Source organism: Dendrobates tinctorius, unplaced genomic scaffold (genome assembly GCF_039654945.1).
Source record: "Dendrobates tinctorius isolate UK_male_01 unplaced genomic scaffold, ASM3965494v1 ptg000030l, whole genome shotgun sequence".
In the NCBI taxonomy this organism is placed as follows: Eukaryota; Metazoa; Chordata; class Amphibia; order Anura; family Dendrobatidae; genus Dendrobates; species Dendrobates tinctorius.
Window position 1 is genome coordinate 41,106,514 of NW_027361698.1, and position 18,325 is coordinate 41,124,838.

General features: G+C 40.6%; 1 long non-coding RNA gene across 1 annotated transcript; it reads right to left on the reverse strand.

The window, feature by feature from the left end:
- Positions 1–9,832: 9,832 nt before the first annotated feature.
- Positions 9,833–17,761, reverse strand: LOC141086212 (uncharacterized). The gene is made up of 2 exons (XR_012231543.1): positions 17,308–17,761; positions 9,833–10,184 (listed from the first exon to the last, which is right to left on the reverse strand). It is a non-coding gene; the product is annotated as an uncharacterized lncRNA (long non-coding RNA).
- Between the last annotated feature and the right edge of the window lie 564 nt (positions 17,762–18,325).

The following is an 18,325-nucleotide window of genomic DNA, read 5'->3' on the forward strand; positions in this document are numbered from 1 at the left end:
ATGTCCAAACAGTGCTCTCTTGTGCGCACCTTTAATTCTCGAGTTGTTAATCCGATATAAGCCTTATTGCAAGGACATATGGCTTGATAAATCACACCCTTTGAAGTGCAAGTAATGTATTTTCTTATACTAAAGGTCCTTGATCCATCATGATTTTCAAAGACATTAGTTTTTATTAAATTAGCACAAGCCTTGCACAAACCACATGGAAAGAATCCTTTTTTTTGGTTTTCTGCCTTTTCAAAATTCTCTCTACGACATGGGTCATAATGGCTGTTTACAAGACGGTCACGCAAATTGCGTGAACGTCTTGCAACCAACAAGGGATATGGATCCAATACTTTTTTAAGAATAGGGTCCGTAAGAAGCACATTCCAATGTTTTTTCAGAATCTCCCTAAGTTCATCCCACTGGTTGTGATACTGGTTATAAATCTCACCTTTTTATCCACCATTTCATCACCAGGAGCTTTTTTTTGGAACAACAAAGTGTTTCTTAGGGAATTATTTGCTCTATTATAACCTTTCCGAATGCTTCTTTTGCTGTATCCTCTCTCTTGAAACCGATGAGAAAGATCTTTTGCCTGTATTTCAAATTGGCGATCATCTGAACAAATTCTTTTAATTCGAAGAAACTGTCCTATAGGAATACCCTGGATCAACGCTTTCGGATGAGCAGAGCTGGCATGCAATAATGCATTGGTAGCTGTTGACTTTCGAAACACCGTTGTGGATAGAGAACCCTCAGGAGCTGCCGAAATAACAAGATCCAAAAATTCAATGCTCCGACCATATTTATAGGTCAGATGGATATTATAAGAGTTATTATTGAGACTCAACATTGTTTTTTCCAAATCATCTATGGGGCCCTCCCAAATGAACAAAATATCATCTATAAATCTGATCCAATTTTGAATATTGCTCATTCCTGGTATGACATCGTCTTGAAAAATTTCCCGTTCCCAAAAACCCAAGAAAAGATTGGCATAAGAGGGGGCACATGAGGCCCCCATTGCAGTTCCCTGCTTCTGTAAAAAAATCTTTTTATTAAAAGTAAAAGCATTATGTTTCAAAACAAAATCCAACAAAATGAGGACCAATTCTGCCATGGGTTTAGATATATTGCTGGTCTGCAGGAACCATCTTGTTGCCCTTATGCCATCATCATGTCTTATTGATGTATATAATGACTCGACATCTGCAGACACCAACACCATGTCGGAGCTCAGATGGACCTGATCAAGATGACATAAGGCTGCTGTTGTATCTTTTATGAATGATGGTAATTCATAAACCAAAGGTTTTAAAAAATAATCTATGATGTCACATATGGTTTCACACAAACCAGCCTTGCCCGACACAATTGGTCTTCCTGGAGGATCTATAATATCCTTGTGAATCTTTGGAATTAAATAAAAAGTTGGTAATTTCGGGTGTAATCTTTCAAAGATGTCTACAAGTTTTTTGGGAATGATGTTCTGTTCAAAAGCCACTATTAGGATGTAGATCAGTTCTTGCTGAAATTTAGTAATTGGATTGAAAGTGAGCTGTTTGTAACAATCCTGATTTTGAAGCAACTTGTTGGCCTGTGCCTCATACATCTGATTGGGCCAAATTACAATATTTCCTCCCTTATCGGAAGGCTTGAACACAACATCATTCCATTTTTCCATGTCCTCAAGTGCCCTTCATTCCTTATATGTCAAATTACCACCCTTAATTGACCCAGATGGTAGTGATTTTAAAGCATTAGAAACCATTTTAGTAAAAATGTCAATTGCTGGCACCAAAGACAAGGGGGGAAATTTTTTTGATCTGCCCATAAGATGATTTGGAAAAAGGCTCACCTCTAATTGTTCATCCATGAGTGATTGTAAATTAGCAAGAGCTTCCTGTTCATCCTTTGTTGGAAAGAGTTCAAAATTCTGAGACTTGAAATGCAATTTTTTAAAAATCAACTTTCTTGAGTAGAGATGCAAATCCTTAATTACCGTGAACGGGTCTAAATAAGATGAAGGGGAAAATGTTAACCCTCTCTGCAGTAATTTAATCTGTATATCAGTCAATTCATGACATGATAAATTTATTACCATAAGAAAATCTTCTCTTTGATTCTTATTAGGTCCATTATATGTTTGATTTTTTCTACCATTTCGTCTTGTTTTAGGACCATTCCCCAGTTCCATTTCCTGGCTTTCATTTTCGCTGGCTGATGATATAGATTGTACTGATGAACTCCGTGAAAAGCCACGTTTAGTCGAAATTTTTTTCATTTGCCAACGAAAAATTTTTCCTGAGGCGTAGTCTGAGCGATCCCGCTCATATTTATTAAATTTATCTGAACTTATATTCTTTTCCCATTTTTCCATATCTTTTTCCAAATTAGTAATGGCTTCCTGAAATAATGTCGCCGTCATATTTGCTTGTAATTGCTTTTGTAAATCCTGCAGTTCATCATCAATCTTTTTGAGAGAAGATGCATTTTTTTCAATTATTATTTGAATGAATTCCAGGGAACAGGTATTAGCAGCCTTGATCCATCTTTGTGTCAGATTTTCATCCTCAAGATCAAATGTTGGATATACCTGTATCCTTAATCCCCTTGGTACAATTTTCTGCTCCCAGTAATTCTCGAGTGCTATTTTAGTCCACCACAATTTAGTTTTTTTGTGAAGGATATCCTTATATCTTTTTAAAATCTCCTGACAGGTGATAGATGTGTGGCCAACTCCTATTCCTGTGCCTTTCTTAAATACATCAGTAGCTTTTGCCAACCAGGTGGTTTCCCTGGTTTTGAAATCCATATTCAACGGACCACTGTTGAAACGACAGTACTATATAATTATTATTACACAAAAAGGTCCTTAAGCAACCCCAGATAAGTTAGTCCACTTTGAACAATTTATATAACAAAATCACATGCTTCAAAAAACTACCCATTTATTTTTTTGAAGAAAAGGGAGTGAGACATATTTGATATAAAAATATAAATCTAAATCTTTATTAATCCATCCATATACATGTTAAAATAAAAAAGGTTTAGGAACAGAAAAAAGAGGGACAATGGGTCTAAGATAATTTATGCCACCTGGTAAGTGCCATGTTCAAAAATGGTTCCATGAGTTCTGATTAGTATGTAAAGTAGCCATGGAATAAATTTAAAGCAAAGTAACACATTTACCATTTAAAAATCTATAACAGATTAACATTAGTCAGGTATCTCAATGCCTTAAAATATATTATACCAAAAATTGCATCATCGCGCACTATTAGATGTCCATTCTACTGTGCATTTAAATAGACATATAATGTCTTTAAATTACTTAGACTCATGACTAACCGCTGTATCTCCCTTATGAACTAGCACATAGACGCTCCCATAAACATGGGGGAATTAATGATCACGGACACATTACCTGGATCCTGGTGGCTAAATAACTGTGAACAAAAGCCCAGTCCCTCTGCCCCGACGCGCATGTTTCGCCCAGCTTCATCGGGGGGCGTGTCTGGGCAGAGGGTGAATAGCCCTTAAATAACAGTCAGAGGCTCTTGATTAGCGGTTTTAATTGTTCACCGGGTGTACATGATGTTCTGTGGCGCAGGCGCAGATCACGCAACGCTCTTGTAAAGGGACACAAGCGCGCGGCCCGGTGGGTTACCCACAATCCACCTCACCAATCAGGTGATCAGTGGGCGGGCACACCAACGTTCTTGGCCGCGCGTCATGTATCGGGAATGAGCGCGACACAGCACATGCGCACTTCAACAGTACACCCGTGGAGTAACATCAGATAACTTGCACAGAGGTAAGTTCACCGCGATATTGCAATTAATACACATGATAATTTAAGTAATTATAGGAAATATAGGAAATATACAAATCATACTCTCTTAAAATTATGTGGTGTTATTCCTAATAATATACATCATGCATAAATGCACAAAGTTAGTAGCAGTATAGTGATAATATTTAACATAGATACAAACTTCACTTTACATTATTACTGTGCAAAAGTGATAAATTCCAGTGTTTACATTTATTTATAGAAAAATATATTAATATAAAAATTCTACATACAAAATAAAAAATAATAATAATTTGCAAATGTCATGTACAGTGAACACTATCCGATACCAAACCAAGGCCAAGCATCAGACCGTGTCCCCTATGCCCTGAGCTTTGTATACATCAAAAAATACGTGATACAAACAAATGAAAAAATAAACAAATAGTGTATTACACTCACATATACAGTCGCATAATAGTCATATTTCCATGTATGTTATTTTTCAATCAATTTTTTTAAAAAAACAGTGTCTAGCATATGAAAGTTCATTGCTGAATTCCTTCATCTTCCATTGATACCTTTCCTCCGATCATTCTCCTTCTATATATATATAATACAATCTTTCGCCCTTTATTTCTTCCTCTTGTGACCGCCAAACGAACAGCAGAAAAACTCCAATTGTTATACAGAAGCAATACTCCAACTGCTAAAGGGCTTTCGAAATAAGGAAAAGAAAAAAGAATGACTCCTGAATTTCCCATCCATTGTGAAAAATGTGCTCAAGTCCATCTCGCTCAGAGGAGATGGACAACACATGTTATTTGATACAGCCCATTATCCACTATAGAGTGGGGAGGGGGGAGGAGTGAGCAGTAAAGAAATGAATGTGGAATGGCTCGGTCTAAGGATTCAATCTGGTGACCTGTTGCAGCATGGTCAGTTCCCCTCTTCCCATCGTTGGTTTCCCTGTCCAAATGCTGATAATTTCTATTGTATTTGTTATCTTTTATTGGTTTGCTCTACTCCAGGTGTTTCTTATTTTCCTGTTTTTGCTTGCCCTACCACATTCTGGAGGGAAGGTAATATGTCACCCTTCCCTGCACTTCCTTGCTAGTTATTCTTAAAGATGGATTTATGATAAAAATTTCCAGACTTTAAGTTACAGGATTTTCCCTGCTAAGCAAACACTATTTGTATTCTGTTTGGCTACCTTAACATCACCTTTTACTTTGACAACAGTTAGAGTTATGGGAGGTTATTCTTGTTTCATTTATTTTTGGTTCTTCTTAGTTTTCCCTCTCTCATGTATGAATGTTCTTTAAGTTTTCTCACCTTGGGTCTTAGTGTCCACCTACACACCTTCCTTTCCCCTTGTTAGCAGTGTGTAGTGGCCTCCCCTCAGGTTCCTCAGGAGGTACTAGAAAACCCTAAATTGCCTTTTAGGGAGTCAGGACCAAGGTGGTACTTTTAGTTGTGTCACTAGAGATTGTCTAATCTGTACAGGGACCAGAGGGTGTTGCCTCTCTCTGTAAATTCCTGTTACCCGTGTGTGTGTCATGTTCATAGCATGATGGAGAAACAGACAGAAAAACATTGTGAAGAGCTTTGGTACAAGTGTTTTCCCTCATATCAGTGCTTAATTCAAATCAAGATAGCTCTGCTCTGCTATATATTGTCCTCCATGCATCTGGTATCTGTGGGCTTGAAAGTGAATGAAGAGCAGGCTTTCCCCATCTCTGTGCTGTGGTGTATATAGAATAATTCACTGCAACTTGTCCCCTCCCCCGAGCTCACAGCAGATTGCAAATTACAGATAGAGCATTTGGAGGGGAAAACTGCTGCGAATACAGGATATAAGTCACATAATGGCCTGAAACTGTGTTTTTCTTCATGGGCAGCTTATTCTGAAAAGTTACCCCAAACCCTGGAAAAAATAATTAAGAAAAATATTAAAAATCAATTTCTCAACAACTACACCGCAGCTATGCTGCATATAGGTAAGACTATTTTAAACATTCTTTTACCTGTATGCCCATATTAATAGCTTAAAAGCATCCCAGGGCTGACAGATTCTCTTTAATGAATTTGGCACATCAATTGCTGCAATGTATTACACTGTAGTATATTTTTTTGTCATGATATATGCCACTTTTAAGCATTAAATTTTGATGAATAATGTCTGCCATGCCACCTCCTAGATTAGCTCCCCCTATATGTTAAAAGGTCAAACAAACAAAGCAGCACTCTGTAGCGCTATAGCATGAAAACATTAAATATGAAAATTGAATTGCATTACTGCACTAGAAATATGACATATTTTGAATGCTTAATGCATAAATTGGCCAAATCATGTCTACCTGGCAACCACGATAAGGCAATTCTCATTGCCAGGACCTAATTCCAGTCCTCTCTTACACAGTCTACATTTCTCTGGGAACCTAATGTGAATCCTATCTTAGACTAAAGTCTATATCTCTATGGAGGGGTAGGATCCTACTGCAATTAAAAATGCCTGAGGCCAAAGTGCAGAGTGATGAGTCAGAAGGCTAATACATTCAAATATCAAAAAAACTGACCATCACACCAAACATAAATTATGAAAAAGGGAGGATGATTGACCTCATGGAGATCAACATCCGACACTGCGGAGACACCATCACGTGTTTCTCAACACAGTGATTCTAGAGCACTGCCCCCATCCCTTATGGGAAATATGTAAAACATGCAAAAACATAAGCCGCAGAGACACCATCACATGTTTCTCAACGCAAGCAATGACTAGCCAGGTCTTTCACCGGGAAGGAACAACCACGGGAAGGGCAGTCTCCAATGAAGGAAACCACCTATGCCAAAACATGGTATCCATCCACAGACAGCTGTTTCGGGGTATTGCCCCTCATCAGTGTGGAGTAGGAAACTGGCTAGTAGGAGCAATGCCTAGTAAAAGACCATGAAAAAGGGAGGATGATTGACCACATGGAAATCAACATCCGAAACTGCAGAGACACCATCACGTGTTTCTCAACGCAGTGATTCTAGAGCACTGCCCCCATCCCTTATGGGAAATATGTAAAACATGCAAAAACATAAGCCGCGGAGACACCATCACATGTTTCTCAATGCAAGCAATGACTAGCCAGGTCTTTCACCGGGAAGGAACAACCACGGGAAGGGCAGTCTCCAATGAAGGAAACCACCTATGCCAAAACATGGTATCCATCCACAGACAGCTGTTTCGGGGTATTGCCCCTCATCAGTGTGGAGTAGGAAACTGGCTAGTAGGAGCAATGCCTAGTAAAAGACCATGAAAAAGGGAGGATGATTGACCTCATGGAGATCAACATCCGACACTGCGGAGACACCATCACGTGTTTCTCAACGCAGTGATTCTAGAGCACTGCCCCCATCCCTGTCAGCGCCGGGATTTTTTCTCTAATCACCAACCTCGGGTAAAGCTCATTTAGAGCTTCTCTTACCTAGGATCCTAGGAATGGAGACGTAAAAAGAGAGACACAGGAGGCTTGTCTTTCAAGTTAATCTCTCCCCTTTATTAAGATGGGTACTTCTTTTATAGGATCACAAAAGAGGAAATAGACAAATATAGACAATTTCCGTAATATTATGTAACAATTGCGAAATGGTGGATGGTTGGCAAAAACAATAGTTATATAACAGATATGACAAAATGATATATTATGTGTCTAATTGGGGATGACGGGAATATGGCACTTCCTCGATATCAATTTAACAATTCATGGAACTGCATCCGGTAATACTAACAGGCCAAAATACTTGGCCTTGACATTTTAGACATTATTCTGAGAAGAGAGAGAATTTTTGGAACTGACCACTTGGCAGAATTTTCTAACCACGTAGACAGATGATAACAATTAAAATAGTGTCATGGGTTACAAGTTGTTTTTCAGTTATTTTTCTGGTCTATAGAAACTAAGATTAACCATTTCTTTGACAACTCCCCTCTTTTTATCATTCTGTCTACCTACCTCTATCTATCCTTGCCTTTATCCAAGGCCTGCAAGATAACCCTACTTCACAAAATACACGGCTTGTCCTATGTATATCATGGGATACCAGTCCTGCTGCGTATCCATTCAGGTTATACCTGGAAATCAGACCTTCTTTCCCTACCTCTATTCTTCTTATTGCCCTATCTCAGAGGAATACAGATTTTATTGAGGGAAGTTATGTCTTTTTTTGTGAGTAACGTGTTAACGAGACATAGTAAATTCATAATTATGGTAATATATTGTAACATATATTTTGATATATCGATATGTATATATATATATTTTATATCTTTATTCATTAGTAATTGTTAATCATTTAATCATTTGAAGTCCATAATGCATGTAATCTTCATTGTTGTAGTTCTTCCTGAAGTTCTTCTCTTTATCTTTGTTCAAACCAGTGGTTTTCCACAATGCATACAATCAGCCAAGTCCACTGACGTTTGCTTGTTGCAGAATATACATTTACGCTGAACGGTGGTTATAAAGGTTGTCATCACTTGTGTCTGATTGATTCCTGAATTGGCCTCAATTTTAGCACTACCTTTACCTGGAAAACATTTACAATTAGAACCAAGAATTTTCTTTATGAGCAAAACAAATAGTCTTATCATTACAGCAATAACCAATATCACAAAAACTGCTTGAATTAAAAAATGAATTATTCCTGATATCCATCCGCCTATCCCCTTAAACAGATTTAAAGGATTTAACCATGCGAGCCATTCAGGAAAGGGCAAATCTTCTAAGGCATTAACCTTTCGTATTCCTTCCTTGATCAGCCTGGCTTGTTCTATATCATGAGTAACTCTCATCAATCCAGATGGATCGATATAGTGACAGCATGCGGGTCCCACTACCTGACAGAATCCCCCTTGAGATGCCGTAAGATAGTCAAGCACCATAGAATGTTGATTAGTTATAACTATGAGCTGTCTCATATAGGCAGATTCTACATTAATGGCATCAAATAGATACTCTGTCACATTATCAAAAATATCACCCAATTCTTCTATCATCTGAGCATTTCTTAAAGTTCCGAACATAACTCCCAAAGGACCAGTAAGAACCATCCCTGTCTTAAGGTACCATGGGGTATGCATTAGATGCTTAGGTGGCTGGGGTGAGGGTGCACTGCGTTTCGCTATCATGTGACCAGGAACATTTTTATAAGGAAAGTCATTCTCATTCCATACCCAGGTGACTGGCTCTAATTTAGCTAGTGTACATGCACCTTCAGCTCCTTTAGGAATCCATCTATATGCATTACTTCCACAGACTACATAAACTCCTTTTGGTAATTCAAACTGAAATTCATTAAGGAAAGCTATCGCTATTGAAACCAACCGGGTAGTGTCAGTATAAAGGCACCAGGAATCATCTAAATCTGTAGTAACTGCCCTATAATATCGTAATGGTTGGCATTCCGGTTCTGTATTGAGGCTTATAGACATTTCAGCTGCTCCATCTCCATACTGACCTTCTCTGGTTTCTTCATCTACATGAACCGCCTCTCTTGCCGTGCACTGTGTTGTATTGCCATAAAGGAATGAATGATTCCTTGTCCAATTAGTATCATGTAGGAATCGTTCCAAACACACCTGGTCACTGCAAATTTGTTTATCTCCCAGAGAAAAGGGAGTTTTTACTGCAAAGCTAAGTTTTAGCTCCTGATCGGGCACTTTCCCTATATAATTTTTATCAGTAGCCTTGTTTCCCCAGTTTCCATCATATTCCTTAAATTCGAATAGATTGATCGGCCGTTTATCTACAGGTTCCTGTCTCCTAGTGAGATTTATTTGAAACCATGGCTGCCTTGTCCAACCTGTAATAGGCAAGGCAGCAGAGGTCTGACTCTGTTGTTCAGCCAGATTAAGGGCCCGCATTTCCCAACACCCTCCCCTGAACAGCTCCTCCTCTGTTAGTGGAGTTACGAAATATGGCATAGTTTTAGCAGCAATGGGGGCATGAGAACAAATCCAACAATTGGATAAATTTCGGACCTGGGCAATATAGCTATGGTACTGGACAAATTTATTAGCCCACTGTTTTGATACATCACTATCCCATGGTTCAAAAACATCATTATCTTTTTTACATTGCATAGACGACATCACAGTGAGGAGCAAGAATGGATAGTACTTCCCAAATTCCATCCTTCTTAGTTTCTGTGGAACTTCTTGCAGTGAGAAGCGTGAATCCAGGTGGTTTTTCCCTCCAGCTTAACAGATGTAGGCGTGGTCAGCTGGACCTGGTAGGGTCCTTCAAAGCGAGGATCCAGACTTTTCCTTAGACGCTTTCGCGTCACCACCCAATCTCCAGGCTTAAGATCATGTGAGCCTGATAAGGAGGACGGATCTGGAAGGGAACTGAAAACACGTGCATGAATTTGCTGTAACACCTGTTGTAACGCGTCTACATAGGCCGTCATATTTGAATGAGAGGCCTGCATCTGCTGGGGAAAGTACAATCCTGTCTTGGGAGGGCTCCCAAACAACACTTCATATGGACTTAACCTTGTCTTTCGGTTGGGAGTTACCCTAACAGTGTACAATGCAATGGGAAGACACTCAGTCCATGGTTTACCTGTCTCTGCCATTGCCTTTTGAATTTTCAATTTCAGTGTACCATTTAACCTTTCCACCCTGCCACTACTCTGAGGGTGATAGGGAGTATGAAAAGATTGTTCTATCCCCAAGGCTCGAGTGATTCCTTGGCACACCTGTGAAGTAAAGTGACTACCTCGGTCACTTTCGATTACCTCTGGTACTCCAAATCTGCAAACAACTTCTGATGTCAACTTTTTAACCACAGTACATGCATTTGCATGAGCACAAGGCCATGCTTCTGGCCAATTTGAGAAAAGATCCACACATACCAGCACATATTCATAGTTGCCTACCCTAGGAAGCTGAATGAAATCAATCTGCAGTCGCTGAAAAGGGTACAATGGCCTCGGGGTGCACTTTAGTGGCACCTTTACTGTTTTTCCCACATTGTGGCATGCGCAGATTACACATCCCTGTACGAATTTTGCAGCAGCATAATGGAACCCTGGTGCGACCCAACTTGCTTTTACCTGACTTACCATTCCATCCTTGGATTGATGGGTTATTCCGTGGGAGAGAGAGCACACCATAGGGTACAATGCCCTGGGCAAACAATACCTATCATCCACTCTCCACAATCCATCTTCTTCCTTCGCACCTGAGTGGCTTTGCCATCCCTCCTTTTCTGGTGCAGAGGCCTGATCTTGCAGGTTCTGAAGTAATTGTAGATCCACCTCCCCCCGACACCTGTACAGTGTATGTTCCTGCGGGAAGAGGGAATAAAGCAGCAGCCTTGGCTGCAATATCAGCTCGGTTATTACCTTCAGCTTCCTTAGTGCGCTCCTTTGCGTGAGCTTGCACTTTTACTACAGCAACTTTCTTAGGCAGCTCCAATGCTCTAAGGAGCTGGGCCACCAATTCTGCATTTTTAATGGGCTTACCAGAGGAACCAACAAACTTTCTGCTCTTCCATATGGGACCATAATCATGGCATATGCCAAATGCATAGCGGCTATCTGTGAAGATATTTGCTGTCAAATGTTCAGCGATTACACACGCCTCAGCGAGTGCTTTCAATTCAGCTTCCTGTGCAGACATTTCGGCTGGCAGTGCTTCACTCTTTCCCACCTCATGCTGATCTACAATTGCATATCCTGTATAAGGTACACCATTTTGATAATACCGTGATCCGTCTACATACAACTCTAAATCTGCATTAGAAATTGGTGTCTCCTGCACATTGGCAAGTGGTTGTGTTTCCGCCTCCATAAGCTCAAAGCAGTCATGCTGAGCTTCAATTAATTCTGAATCATCAGTATCTGGCAGCAAAGTAGCGGGGTTCAAAACTGTACACCTTTTTATAGTCACATTTGGGGGTGTAAGCAGAGCCACTTCATACTTTGTTAACCTATTCATGGACAAATGTTTTGTCCTTGCCTGGAGCAGTAGCTCCTGCACAGAGTGTGGTACCAGAATTTCCAAGGGATTATCTAGCACCAAGTCTGCAACTTTTTCCTTCAGTATTGCACAAGCTGCGACTGCTCTGATGCATGTTGGTGCTCCCTGTGCTACTGTGTCAAGTTTGGCTGAATAATATCCTAGGGGGCGATGTTTCCCTCCATGTTGTTGTGTAAGCACCCCTTTAGCATGTCCCCCTGATTCATGACAGTACAAACGGAAAGGCAGGGCATAGTTTGGGATTCCTAGGGCCGGTGCAGAGACAATGGCTTCCTTCAGGTTTTGGAACCCCTCTTTGGCTTCCGCAGTCAGCTGGTATGGCTGCCCTTTATTACATGCGGATAACACGTCAAAGAGAGGCTGCATCATTTGCGATGCAGCAGGAATCCATTCTCTGCAGTAACCAATCAATCCCAAAAATGTTCTCAGTGTAGTATTTGAGGTAGGCTCAATGGCTTGGCTTATGGCCTTTTTCCTCTGTAAAGTTATATGTTTTAATTGGAATGAAATGCAATGTCCCAAGAAAATGACCTTTTCCTTTGCTATCTGTAATTTGTCCTTTGACACCTTGCATCCTTCATGATACAAGAATATCAGTAATGAAGCAGTTTCCTTTAGACACACTTGCCTATCTGGGGTACAAAGAAGCAAATCATCCACGTACTGTATCAACTGCACATCTTCCCTTTCAGGGTGCCAAGAAAGAAGGATTCCTGCCATTGCCTCGGAAAATACAGAAGGGGAAGTAGCTCCCCCTTGAGGCAGTCGTGTCCAACAGTACTGCTTGCCAGCATGTGTAAAAGCAAACAGCATTTGGCTTTCTTCGTCAATTGGCACCGAAAAAAAAGCATTGCTTAGATCAATAACAGTAAAACATTTTGCATTACTTGGAATCTGATTCAACAAGGTATGAGGATTTGGCACAATAGGTATGTCCACTATCATTAGTTTGTTAATTTCCCTTAAATCATGTACCATCCGGTACACCGCAGGTTGCCCTGCCACAGTCTGCTTCTTCTTTATCGGAAAAAGAGGTGTATTAAAAATGGATTTTTTCTCCTTTAGTATACCTGCCTTCAGATAGGTGGATACCTGTGCAGAAATAGCCTCAGTTTGTTCTTTACTCAGCGGATATTGTCGAATACGTACTGGTACAGCTCCTGGTTTCAACTTAATAGAAACAGGTGTTATTTTTAACAAACCCACATCTGTCTTATCTTTTACCCATAGTGCAGCTGGCATTTGCTCAAGCATCTGCAGTATCTCCTCATCTTGCTCAACCTGTTGTTTTTCCTGTTCTTCTAACCGCATCATGGACATCACCGTGGACATTGCTTCTTCCGATAAAGGGCCTGAAACAGTAATTCCCTTTTTTCCAAATTTAATGATTGCATTGACAGCATTTAAAATATCAGCTCCTATCAAATTCAGGGGGCATTTTTCTGATACTAACAATTGGGCACATAAGTCAGAAGTTTGAGCTATTCGTACATTCATAGGTTCTGTCTCATACAAAGGATGAACCACTCCCTCTGCTCCTATTCCCTTCACCGTTTTCCCTGTCATGAATCGTTGTGGCATATCTTGTTTTCTTATAATAGTACGGCTCACCCCCGTATCAATTAAACATTTCAATTGCTTCCCATTGGGAAGTTGTAATTGGGTTGTGGCCCTTGGACCATCCCTAGGGGGAACCACTATTACAGAATCATATTGGGGGCTGCCAAGTTCCTAATCTGACAAATTTCCTGCCTCATCAGTTGCTACCAATGAAACACGAGTCTGCTCTGGGTTAGTTGTTCTATTCCTGAAACAATTCCTTTTGAGGTGCCCTCTCTGGCCACATTCATAGCAAAGCCCTCTCCGTCTGCACTCCTCTGGGTCTATTACCCCATCTCTCCTTTTTCTGTCTCCTCCCGCAGCTCTGTTATGTATGCCTGATGCTTGGACTGCAGTTCTGACAGCATTATTAAAGGCATCAGGAGGTATATTTACCATGACAGGCACCGGCTTCTGCTGTTTTTTTACTTTGCGATTATTAATTTGGGCTTCTATCCCCCGGAATACAGGAAGAGAATTCTCCAAGGTAGCAAATACACATTCAGGTCTTACTTTCATCACTTCAGCTCTCAAGTCCTCTCTTAATCCAGTTATAAACATGCTTTTCAGAAACCTAGCTTCCCTAGGATTTTTCAGGTCATAGTCATGGTCTGTGAACGCTGCTGCACACCTTGCATGGAATTTGTCAATAGGTTCATCTGGTTCTTGAAATACTTCAGGCAACCCTGAGGTCAACTCTTCTGTTAGCTGCTTGTCTACTACGTGTAACCTTGCTATAAACTGTCGCCCTGATTCTCTAGTTTTCTTATCCTCTGGAACTTCACGTATCGTATTAACATCTGCCGGGACTGCCCTCACCTTCTCAAGCAAAGGCACTCCAGCCGATATTCGACACAGTGGTTCCAGATCATTCCAAGCTGCGTCATAATTATCAGCTACCCCTTCTACTGCTCTATAGAATCCTAAGGGATTCTTGTAGGGATCGGGGAAGCTGGTTGCCATGGCTAACAGATCTACTCCATGGCTTATACCACGTAGTGGTATCTACTTTTCCCTCATCCTCTCCGTCATCTGTTGGTCTGCTCGTAGTCTGAGTTATCACAGGGAAGCTGCTGACTGTGGCTTTTCTCTCAGCCCTACTGCAAAAATCACATTCTATCTTCCCTTTCTCCTGTGGCTTATTACACCTATTACAAATCCAAGTAAGGGTTCTCATAGCTCTATTTGAATAACCCTGAGTATCCTCACTTTGCTGGTGTTTGTCCTCACCTCTCCACTCATTATTTTCCCTAATCAACTTTAGCTTAGCCACCTGTGAACTACCTTGGGAGGGACTGGGTGTCATTTGCAATCTAAAATCATCCCCCCTTCCCCCTGAATCCTCCCGTCCTCCCTGTCCAGAACTTTTTATTGGGGTGGAAAAACTATCTAGAGATTCCCTTGGAAGTGCAGGGTATTGATTTGTAACCGAATATGTAGGAGGAGAAGATTCAAAAGTAAAGGGGCTCTTTTGCCTCTGCATTGGAGATGCAGGAGGAATCATTCTCTCCCCCACATACTGAATAAATGGGGTCCCTGGTGTCTGATAAATCACTGGTATCTGACCAGAACGGAGTCCTGACATATGAAAATCTGGTGGAGACAAAAATGATGGTGAAGAAAAATAAGGCACAGTACTAGCCGTCGCTGCTTCAGTGGACATAGATTCTATGTCCTTTCCACTAATGATTCTTTCCCTTATAGGGCTACAACTACTTGTAACTTTTGAATCACTGACTGAGACTTCTTCTCTCTTACTCAAAGGGGCGGAGGGAGCCGTGGACACAGACTGTCTTTGTAAAGGAGGGGCTGTTGCTTGTCCCTGCGCTGTTGGATTTCTCCCTCTTCTATTCTGGGCGAACTCACTCTCGTCATCATCATTATCAGTATTAAAATATGGATCATGCCGCTCAGCCGTTCTCATCCAAGCAGCCACTTGTTCCTCATAACCATGCCTCTCGATCCACTTATCATGCTCTTTGCTAAATCGTTTCCATCTCTCAATGTCTAAACACCCATTCTCTGGCATCCCTGCTTGCTTTAAAATTTTTGTAGCATTTTTAACCGCTTTTTGCCCATGTTCCAAGCGCACCAGATCCCTCATTTTATATCTTGGATCTGTGTTTCGTCCTAGCCTGGTAAACTTAGTGCCCATAGCAAAAAGCTATCTAAATCAGAAGCTGTCAAGGTCAGCCACCTCCTATCTTCAGCTCTGTCTGTCCGTTTCAGAAACTGTCAAGGTCGGCTATTCCTATCTTCAGTTCTGACTGTCTATATCGGAAACCGTCACGGTCAGCTACTCCTGTCTTCAGTTCCGATATCTAGCAGGATCCCACTGGTCGATTATGATGTCCAGCAGTCTCTGCTTCTAAAGTAACAAGCTGACCTTGTACTTTCTGTTCTGCCCTGATTCTACTACACACCTTGTAGAACAGGTAACTATAAGTTGCTACAAACAATATTATTCCAAAAGCAAGCCCTACATATTCCTTATACATCAGAATCAGATCCTGAGTTTTCACTAGACTCTGAGCATGTCAAATCTATTCCTGAGTCTATTTCAGAGAGATCAAAATAGTATTCATGTGAGACTATATCTTGCCACCTTGGCATGTACCATCTAGTCTCTAAGATGTATGACCAACTTTTCAATAATGCATGAGGGTGTGGCACTATATGACAGGAAAATACTCGGTACAATTTATTTGCTCTTCTGTACTGATGAGGAACAACTGGCGTTAAATGTACTCTTTCCAAAAACCAATCAGACCTTACTCTTCTCACCCTTTTTTGACAAATCGTAACTGAACACAAACAACTTTCACACGGCATGTACAAGTAACACGTACACTTCACAAACTAGTATTCATCTCAAAGTGTCTCAAAGCCACCGGACAGTAACTGGCTCCTGTACTTCCAAATCTTCGCAATATCTCTGCTATCTCACAATTGACCGGGGTATCTCGAGACACTCTAAAATGAATATTTATAGTCAAAATATACACTCTCACAGATCCAAGCCAGGTTATGGCAGCCCACCAGCCAACTCCTCCCGTGATTTTCCCCTCAGTCTTCCAGTAACGTGGGGTCGCATCTGTCTGCAAACTCTTTATAACTATACTTTGAACACACTGATCACAGGACATTTATCAACCAATTCTTATCCTTTTACTACTTAGCTTATTCTTTCTACTACTTAGCAACTAGCAGAGCAACAAAAACACATAATAACATAATCCACCAACCAAAGAAAAACCAAAATAGCAATCAAAGTGAGAAGGGTGGAACATGTATAACACAACATTACTTTCTATTTTCAGTTCTGCCTTCTACATATAACACCCATTCAACTCACACACCTTTCAAGATTTAAGATCATTCATAAGAAAATTTTTAGCAGCACTTCTGATCTGTTGCCCGGTCTTGTACTTGGCAATACAATATCAAGCACACAAAATTAGAATGTTAGGATGGTTAGTATTTTTAGACAGATAAACAAATACAAATATACAACCACAAACAATACAAACTACATTAAAGCCAAGAAACAAAAGAAACAAAACAAGCAAAAAATTAAAAAAAACTTAAAATAAAAAAAATAAAACAAACCTTAATTTTTGTTACCCGAGGGGATTCCCATTCAAAGATCCAGACAGACTGACCTACCTACCCTGTCTTAGGGAGACAAGAAAGGATGCGAGCCAAAATGGCTCACGTACCCGGGTCTCCTTTCTGTTCTCCCCCCGACAGAGCAAGGCAATCCTTTCAGTCCAAATTGATAGTTAAAGGGGAATTCAATCTCGCTGGGGCCTCCAAGTTTGTCAGCGCCGGGATTTTTTTCTCTAATCACCAACCTCGGGTAAAGCTCATTTAGAGCTTCTCTTACCTAGGATCCTAGGAATGGAGACGTAAAAAGAGAGACACAGGAGGCTTGTCTTTCAAGTTAATCTCTCCCCTTTATTAAGATGGGTACTTCTTTTATAGGATCACAAAAGAGGAAATAGACAAATATAGACAATTTCCGTAATATTATGTAACAATTGCGAAATGGTGGATGGTTGGCAAAAACAATAGTTATATAACAGATATGACAAAATGATATATTATGTGTCTAATTGGGGATGACGGGAATATGGCACTTCCTCGATATCAATTTAACAATTCATGGAACTGCATCCGGTAATACTAACAGGCCAAAATACTTGGCCTTGACATTTTAGACATTATTCTGAGAAGAGAGAGAATTTTTGGAACTGACCACTTGGCAGAATTTTCTAACCACGTAGACAGATGATAACAATTAAAATAGTGTCATGGGTTACAAGTTGTTTTTCAGTTATTTTTCTTGTCTATAGAAACTAAGATTAACCATTTCACTGCCCCCATCCCTTATGGGAAATATGTAAAACATGCAAAAACATAAGCCACGGAGACACCATCACATGTTTCTCAACGCAAGCAATGACTAGCCAGGTCTTTCACCGGGAAGGAACAACCACGGGAAGGGCAGTCTCCAATGAAGGAAACCACCTATGCCAAAACATGGTATCCATCCACAGACAGCTGTTTCAGGGTATTGCCCCTCATCAGTGTGGCTTATGTTTTTGCATGTTTTACATATTTCCCATAAGGGATGGGGGCAGTGCTCTAGAATCACTGCGTTGAGAAACACGTGAGGCTACTTTCACACATCAGGTTTTCGGCGTCAGGCGCGATCCGGCGTCGTGCCAGAGCGCCGGATCCGGCAAATATTTCGTAAAACCGGATGTGACGGATCCGTTTTTCTGCCGGATCCGTCTTGTTCTTGACAGACAAAACCGGATCCGTCTCATCCGGTTAATCCGGTTTTTGTTCCGTTTTTTGACGGATTACGCCGGATCCGGTTTTTAAAATTGACCCTTGTG